This window comes from Papaver somniferum, unplaced genomic scaffold (assembly GCF_003573695.1).
Source record: "Papaver somniferum cultivar HN1 unplaced genomic scaffold, ASM357369v1 unplaced-scaffold_65, whole genome shotgun sequence".
In the NCBI taxonomy this organism is placed as follows: Eukaryota; Viridiplantae; Streptophyta; class Magnoliopsida; order Ranunculales; family Papaveraceae; genus Papaver; species Papaver somniferum.
Window position 1 is genome coordinate 3541656 of NW_020649304.1, and position 8838 is coordinate 3550493.

The 8838-nt window shown below is 35.6% G+C and overlaps 1 long non-coding RNA gene across 1 annotated transcript; it reads right to left on the reverse strand.

Moving 5' to 3' along the window:
• Positions 1-7818: 7818 nt before the first annotated feature.
• LOC113343694 lies at positions 7819-8299 on the reverse strand. Its single transcript, XR_003357371.1, has 3 exons — positions 8244-8299; positions 8101-8162; positions 7819-7914 (listed from the first exon to the last, which is right to left on the reverse strand). It is a non-coding gene; the product is annotated as an uncharacterized LOC113343694 (long non-coding RNA).
• Between the last annotated feature and the right edge of the window lie 539 nt (positions 8300-8838).

Genomic DNA, 8838 nt, shown 5'->3' on the forward strand with positions numbered 1-8838 from the left:
TATGTATTAATAGTTTTGTCACAAAAATTTACAAAGGGGGAATTGTTAGAGCATTGCTCGGTCGAACTCGTATGCGTTGCTATCTCAAGCATGTTTGTCAATGTTAGTAAACAAAACTATAAGTCTTGATTTCTAGCCTACATAGCTAAAGGTCTCGGACTAGGATAGAAAGTGTAGTTGAGATCAAGACTCCATGGCAATCATCATACAAGACGAAAGACTACTCAAGGAACTGGTGGATCTTCATCGACTAAAAGGTGTGTGGAGACTTGAACTTATCTTTCACTCAAAAGTCTATCTATTCTATATCCTACTCTTGAGACAAAAGTCGTGCTGATGTATAGACTTTCATTATACACATTTTCTATTTCGATCCGAGTATAACTCGCCTATCTATTTCTCGAAATATGTATTGGTAAGCTTTGGCTTTAGCCAAATTCATCTTTACCTAGTGACGAATATCATGTTATGTTTCAATCACTTTGAAAATTGCTCTGACGAAAAATGGTCTGTGAATAACGGCTATATAACGTCCTCTGAGAATGTTTCAATGATTGAAATGAGAGTTTAGATTACATAACCATTGGTAGGATATAAGCATTATTGTGGAAACACATATATGTATAAGTCCTTATTCCTTGAACCAAAGTTTGCAAACTTTTTTGATCAATAGAAACGGAATGTGGCGTGAGCCAAGTCCGCGAACTCAGTCCGCGAACTGGCGGAAGTTCTCGACCCGAGAATTTCTACTGGAGTTTGTGAACTCCTTCCGCGATCTTAAGTCCACGAACCCAGTCCGCGAACTTGAGTAGGTTATATCTAAAACCGGTTGTTCTTGAACTCATGTTTATTTAAACTAAGGAATGCTTTTGCAAACCGTGGCTATAAAGTTCATGAACCGATTCGAGTGAATGAAACCGTTTTTGCTTCGATTGTGTCTTGTGTAGTTATATAAGATCTAAGCAATTGGAAAACTCTCTAACTAGTTCATTTGAGTCATTTGGACTAGTTATGGTGAAGAAGAATATGGTGGATATGAAAGTGATCATATGGCTAACCATTTGGTTAACTATTGTTGAACCAACAAATTTTAATGTTTGGGAACGGTTACATAAACCCAAAATTGAACATTTCATTTGTGTGTAATAAGATAAGGTTTCGATCCAACGGTAGAGAAATATTTGCTTGAATCTAATCAGGTTTTCGTCTAACGGTGAATATTGAATGCTTTGTTACCAAGCTAACATTGATTGCAAACCCTGATTTGAAATACTATATAAGGGAGAACTCTAGTAACTGGGAAACCTAATCCCACACCTTACGTGTGATACTAGTTGCATAAGCTAGAGTCGATTCTCCTTTAACATTTGGTTTCTTCTTCTAAACCAGGTTAACGACTTAAAGACTTCATTGGGATTATGAAGCCAGACCGATACTACTTTTATTGTAGTTGTGTGATCTGATCTTGCATCTTCTATCGTTTTGAGTACAATTGTAATAATTGGCTCGAGATTTATATCTCCGATAGGCAAGATAGAAAGTAATCACAAGCACTTCGTCTCATCGTTTGTGATTCCACAATATCTTTTTTCGCTGCGTCGATTAGGATTATTGTGAGGTGATTGATAATACTAGGTTGTTCTTCGGGAATATAAGTCTGGTTTATCAATTGGTTCCTTTTCACCTTGATTTATCAAAAGACGGAACAAAACTCATAGGTATATTCGTGGGAGACAGATTTATCTATCACGGTAGACTTTTCTGTGTGATACAGATTTGTTTATTAAAGTCTTCGACTTTGGGTCGTACCAACTCTTAGTTGTGGGTGAGATCAACTAAGGGAATCAAGTACGTAGCATCCTGCTGGGATCAGAGGCGTAGGAGCATAACTGTACCTTGGATCAGTGTGAGATTGATTGGGGTTCAACTACAGTCCAGACCGAAGTTAGTTTGGAGATGGCTATTGTCTGTAGCGGCTTAATATAATGTATGTTCAATCTGGACTAGGTCCCAGGTTTTTTCTGCATTTGCGGTTTCCTCATTAACAAAATTCTGGTGTCTGTGTTATTTCTTTTCCGCATTATATTTTGTTATATAATTGAAATATCACAAGTTGTGTGTTGTTCAATCAATTAGAATATCCGACCTTTTGGTTGTTGATTTAAATTGATTGACACTTGGATATTGGTCTTTGGTACCATCCAAGTTATCTCTCTAGTATTTGATAAAGACTCGCAGATTTCAATTTGCTTGAGTATATATCAAATCGAGAGATTGTGATATAAACTCTTTGATATACTTTTTATCTAGATTGAGTCTAACTGTCTAGTTGATTCTCTAGAAAGTATATTGGAGTTTGTCCATACAGATTGCTAAGCGAAATATTGGGTGTGGTTGTTGTACCCCCACTTTTTCAGAAACGCTGTCAGTCATGAAGAGTTGAGTTTTTTGATCCTACAATAATGGCAGTTTCCATTAATTGCTGCTCTCCTCAGGATGATCCCAGAATTCAGCAGCTATTAATGGAAAACTCTACAACTGGGACAACTAACATGGGCCAGATTTGGGACAATAAATCCGGACCTTTGTTAGTTGCTCTCCTCTGGATGATCCCAGAATTCAGCAGCTATTAATGGAAAACTCTACAACTGAGACACCTAACATGGGCCAGATCTGGGACAATCAATCCATACCTTTGATCTTCACCACATTACAAATTCCAGTACTAGAGTCATTCCCCTCTTCACCATTAAGATTGTGACACTTCATGTCCCATACATGGACCAACCCCGACCTTTCTACAACGGAACAGTAGGGGCTGGTCCAGATATGAGACATGACGTGTCACAATCTTAATGGTGAAGAGTAGAATGACTATAGCATTGAGATTGGAAATGGGGTGAAGATGAAAATGATTAAAGGTCTCGATTAATTGTCGCAGATCTGGCCTGTGTTAGTTGTCCAAGTTTTATAGAGTTTTCCGTAATGCAGCAATCCATATCTGCGAGAAAGGGACAAGCTCTAAACCACACAAATGGTACTGAGAGCTTCACAAAAAAGGCATTTGACATGGTATACTCGAAGTGCTTAGCTTGTTGTCTTTTTTTATTCTTTAATTTATATTATTGTTGCATTTCTTAAACTAACTAGGTCATCTAATTTGGGACGGAGGGAGTATGGATTAAAGCAACCAGTCATAAGATACTCGTCAGATTCTTCTTGTATACAAGTGTTAGTGTGTTACGAAGGAAATATTTTTCTTTTCACTTGTGTTATGGGAGATTCTTCACATAATTGATCAGTGTTTCAACTTTAAGTCAAAGTTTAAGACTCCTTTTACGCGGACTGCAAGTGTCTTTCACCTCTACCCAGAGCCTAGTTAGTAATTCGGGGTACGAGGAGTAGTTCGGGCAACATACGTACGGGAGTTATACGGATCCTGATAGGTCGAATTCAGTCAGAAAGTCGGTCAACGGTTCTTTGTTCGGAACAGATACATATGTATAATTCGTGTTAGAAATGTGAGTTAATGGTACTCAAAATTCGCCTTTATTAAATAATAAAATTTTAGAATTTTAGGGTGGGGTAATGTAGTTTGTGTTAGGTCCCGCGGATTTTTTGCATTTGTGGTTTCCTCGTTAACAAAAGTTCTGCATTATATTTGTTTATACAATAGAAATATCACACGTTGTGCGTAGTTCAATCAATTAGATAATCCATAGTCCAGAGAGTTGGGTGAAGAATTCGAATGAAACTTCTTTTATGCGAAAAGAAACTTCTCTCTCGCATGTATTTGAGTGAAACATCTTGTTGTCCCCTTCACTTTTGACTGAAATATATACCCAAGAAGCAGAAACACTTTTATTTTATGAGTGATTTTACGTTTATCGAAGAACAAAACATCTTCTATTTCATCGTAAATATGCAAAATCAGTCCGAGAAATAGCATTTAGCATGCAATTTACATATAAATTTGATATGTATGGAAATTATTTTTTATTTTCTAATCGAGTTATTATTTTATATAGTTTTGGGACACAATAATGTGTAAGATAAAATTTTAGAATATATTATTTTATAATATTAATACTAGGTATCACCGGGGCCTTACGGCCCCGGCTCAACCTTTCATATTGGTATATTGACATTTATTTATGCCAATTGGATATAAATGTTTTTCGGTCATGGGATCCTCTTTTATCTTTTTGTTTATGCCATTTACTTTAGAATTTTCAACAATAGTTTAGACCGTAGTCTATTTAGTTTGGCAGGGAAGATTCCTAAATTTACTGTAAGAAACTAATATGGAAAACTTACAACTTTTGAAGCAATTACTGTAAGCAATTCCTAAATTTACTGTGAATATTTTTTTAACAATTATATAAAGTTTTTAGTGTGTTATTTAGACCTTATGTGTATCTGCTAATATCTACAAAAAAAAAAAAAAATAGACATAAGACACCATATGTAATTTACGTTTGTTGGTTTTATTATTTTTAGTACTAAAAAAGAACGTGTAATTGGGGATATGAATTACTATCCCTATCCAATAGTGTCCGCTAAGGGGTAATTTTTGGATATGCAAATACTAAAATACCCTCTAGTGTTTTAACTTCTCGTCTCCTTCTCTTCTCTTCTCCTTCTCTGCCGGCTCCTTTCTTTAATTTTTATTTTCTCCATCATCGATTCAACACGATTTTATCGTTGTTTCAAAAAAAAAATAGCGATTAATCTATTATATAAATATATATGCCTCCTTGAAAGAAACATTATGTTTTAAAAGAATTCGTTTAGGTTAAAATCAAAAATTGTAACTGAAAATTTTCAATTTCAATCAATACCGGCATTGTAGAACATAAAAATTCACATACTCCAACATTTTCTTCAAAGGACAATTCCAATTATTTCAAGTTAAGTGTAGGCATATCGCGGATGCAACAACTGATAAATGGTGCATACCTGCAAGTTATATGTAACTAAAGATGATTGATTGTAGCTGATAAATATCAGCTAATTCATATATAGTTTCAAAATTTCCTGTTCAGACATTCTCCTTGATGGTATTGGTAGGCCTTGTAGCAATTGGAGAATGCAGCGAAGCTTCTCCTTCTCCTCCGTTCTGTTTTCTCTCTCCATGCTTCAACTTCTTCTGCCTACTTTCTTCTAGCTACTATAGTTGCAGAAATTACACCTACACCTAAAAAACGCGGATGACAATCAATTTCATCACAAACAATAGTTAAATTTACAAACGGTAGACATGAAGATTGTAATCAATCAATCTAGTCCCCACCATATCCATTAAACTGATTCGAATATAAATTAACAGGGGCAGTAAGAGAATAAAACATATGTTATATTCTTATCAGTATTAAGAATGTCCTCATTATTTCGACATTGATGAAGACAAACAATGATAAATACCGAAAAAATATGTTGTCTTTCCTCTTCTAGATAATTTGTATTTAATAAACAACATCAATCAGCCAAAACCATAATCAAACCCATAAAATTAAACAAACAGCTTAATCAAAACCTACCCGAAAAAAGTAAATACAAATTTGAGATACAAACTGCTTCAGGACGTGAAATTTCCCTTGAAATTGAGACATAAGCTCAGATTTGAGGCAGTTTTTTAAATTAGGTTCCCTGCGAGAGAGAAAAAGTTCCTGGAGATGCAGATAGACAAAGGGAAAGTTTGCTAAGATATTCGTTTTGATCAAAGAAGTTCAGTGTAAGGCTTGAAATATCAACGGCCGAAAACAGGGAAGAATATCAGGATGGCCTCAATTATTCCGAAATGTATTAAGAAGACTGCTAGCATGAACTTAGCAGGGAAAATATACTAATATATGTGTACTATTAACAGACCTGCGAATCTAAGTGGGGTAGAAAGAGATACGCTGATCATTCGTTGTGTCATATACTTTCACCCCCAGCATTATTAGCCAATGCAATTAACGCAGAGTCTTCGATTCTTCTTATTATTATTCTCAAGTGGATGGATGGACGCAAAAAGGCGAGACCCTAGAGATGTTACAGTAGCAGTAAGCTGGAGCGACTAGTCCCGTAGAACAAAAAAAAGAAGTATGAATTATACACATCAAATAATAATGGCATGAGCGAGGATACATTGATTTGTAGACAAAAACATCCGCAGGTTCAATTCTCTCTGCATACGGATTAAGGACAGTGTCATATTGCAACTGGGCGGTGAATAGGGACACAAAACACACAGGTGAATAAGGGCTTTGAGGAAGCTCTCCGCTGTAATTTACAATGTGGCAGTACCCCCAGCTCAACCCACTTCACTACTAAATATAATATTATATGTACCATTAGCCTCTACAAAGATCAGAGCATCCAAATACTATCCACAAACTCCATCTGAAAGTTAACTACACAAAATATGAAATCAATTCATTGAAGTAACCCAGGATTATTTTTTTTTCCCGTAAAACCAATAATATACAAAAAAATAAAACCTAAAGATTTGTTCCCAATTTTACCTAATAAAAAAAAGAAACAAAAACCAATAGATTCTAATATACTGTACACGTGGACCAACAATGGATTAACAAAAGAAAGAATCCAAAAAAAAAAGTGTGTAAGTGGGGGAAAAGTACCTCATATTAAGGGATATTCTTCATTATCGGTGTCCATGTACTCGAGTATGTGATTCAACATCGATTCCTCCGATAAATAAGATAAGTGGGTGAAGGAGAAATCGAACAAAAAAAAAAACACCGGAAAGAGAGTTAATTAGGGCTGCAATTCCTAGCTAACTTTCAATGGCCAGAAACCTAAAGATAAACAAATTGCAAAAAGATTTAACAGAGAATTAAGTATCAAATCAACAGATTTAAAAGGGAGAAATTGGGGTTAGAATTTTAAAATCTCACATGATCCACTTCTGCTTTTCTTTATCCAGTGAGTGAGTCAGGTCCTGATTTTTATCTGCGTTTGCAGAGAAGAGGAGTGGAGAGATCGAAAGAAGAAAAAAGGTTAAGAAATTGGTTTTATGTGCGACTATTTAAGTGCTCTCGTTCCTACACTCGGGAACATCTTGGAATATCAGGACGTTGATGGTATTTTAGTACTCTTGAACCTACGCTCAAGAACATACATCTCGGAATATTAGGAACATCCCGTTTTCTCTGAGCCCGAGTTCAAGAACAGAAGCTAAGCTAACAATTCAGAACAAACATGCAATTAAGCCTATAGCTCACACAATGAAATCTGAATATATTTTTGAAACCCCTCATTAATTATGCTCGCAAAATTTGTAAGTGGCAATTTTTATACTCCAAAAGCCATCACTGTTTAATCTACATTAGTAAGCGATATTCACATTCATATCAGAGGAACTCAAGCATGAGAATCAAATATTTTTTCCTCTAAAGATTGTATCGAGTATTACTCGCCTAAAGATCTCTTGACTACATAGAACCTTCGGAAAGTTTGCTACAATGGAGTACAACTTGGAATTTGTGTATTCAAATTTGCTACAACGAGGTCCTAGCTGTCTGAGACCATGACCACCATGGGGATTTCCAAATTCCGACTCATTTCAGTGTTTATCCCAGGGTCAGAGAGTTAAGATCCGGAATTTTCTCAAATATCAGTTGTAAGGGTCAAGGAAGTGCACCATGTCTACAGGATATAATCATCCCAAATGGACCAAATCGCAGGCTTTGGCAATTTTGTCTATGCTAATACTCACCATAGCAGAAACAAAACATAAACGACAATAAGGGTACTGTTGTTCTTGTAAATAAAAGAAAAATGCACTCCTTACATACCCATTTTAACCTCCAATGTACTCGTTTAGCAAGATTTCGCTTCCATATGCGCTATAGGACTATCATTGAACTTTGATTGACTGCGTTGGTGCGTTGTCATTTTCTTATTCCCCTGTATCCATCACAGCACCCTTCTCTTCATACTTTATACACAATAAATCTGATGTTAGCTCGCACAAACATCACCAAACTAAAGCACAAAAATAAAGTACATGAAATTCAACGTCGTCAAACATAGCCACCGGATTGTTTAACATCAGTATCAAATGATAACCTAACTCAGTTTGGTGCTGCTTACACATTGACCAACACTTCTATGAGATTTTCCTACATACACACCCGCACCTCTATGATATTTTCCTACATACACATTTACATACATAGTTAATGTTACTAAATGAAGATAAAAAATAAATTGAACATATGACAATTTAAATGTACCTTGGTCATCAGTCATTTGTGATTCTTTTCCTAATTACCTACTGTTCCCTTCTCCGTATGTTTTTTACAATTCATGTTGTAAAAATTAAGGAAAATGTACAAAATCAACATCAAAATAGAGAAGAGATAAAAGGAGGAAACATAAATATGTCCGTCAAGCACTGTTTCTTGTGGCTTCTATATACTATACTAGGCTATTTCAAATTTTGCCCTGTAGCGCCGTTTTTTAGTATATGTTTGTAGAGATTAAACAAACGAAACCCCAGATCAAGTGCAAAAAAATAAAGAGGATGAATAATCATGAAACGAAGTATAAAGAATTTAAAAACAATGCAACAACGACTGTGATCGCACATCTATGGTATCGACGTCCCGCCCTACTTCTATACACGCGATAATTTTAGTTGTTAAGATGTATTACAAAATGCCTTGCCTGTTGCAACTGTGAGCGGAGCGCGCAAGGTTCATATGTTACTTATCTGATTTTGTCTTCACCAACTGGTAACAAATTTGATAGTTACTGTATTAACTAGTAAGAAATTTTGAGCCGGTACAGGAAGTACTCCCTTGAGTGAATATATTGAATTAATCGAGC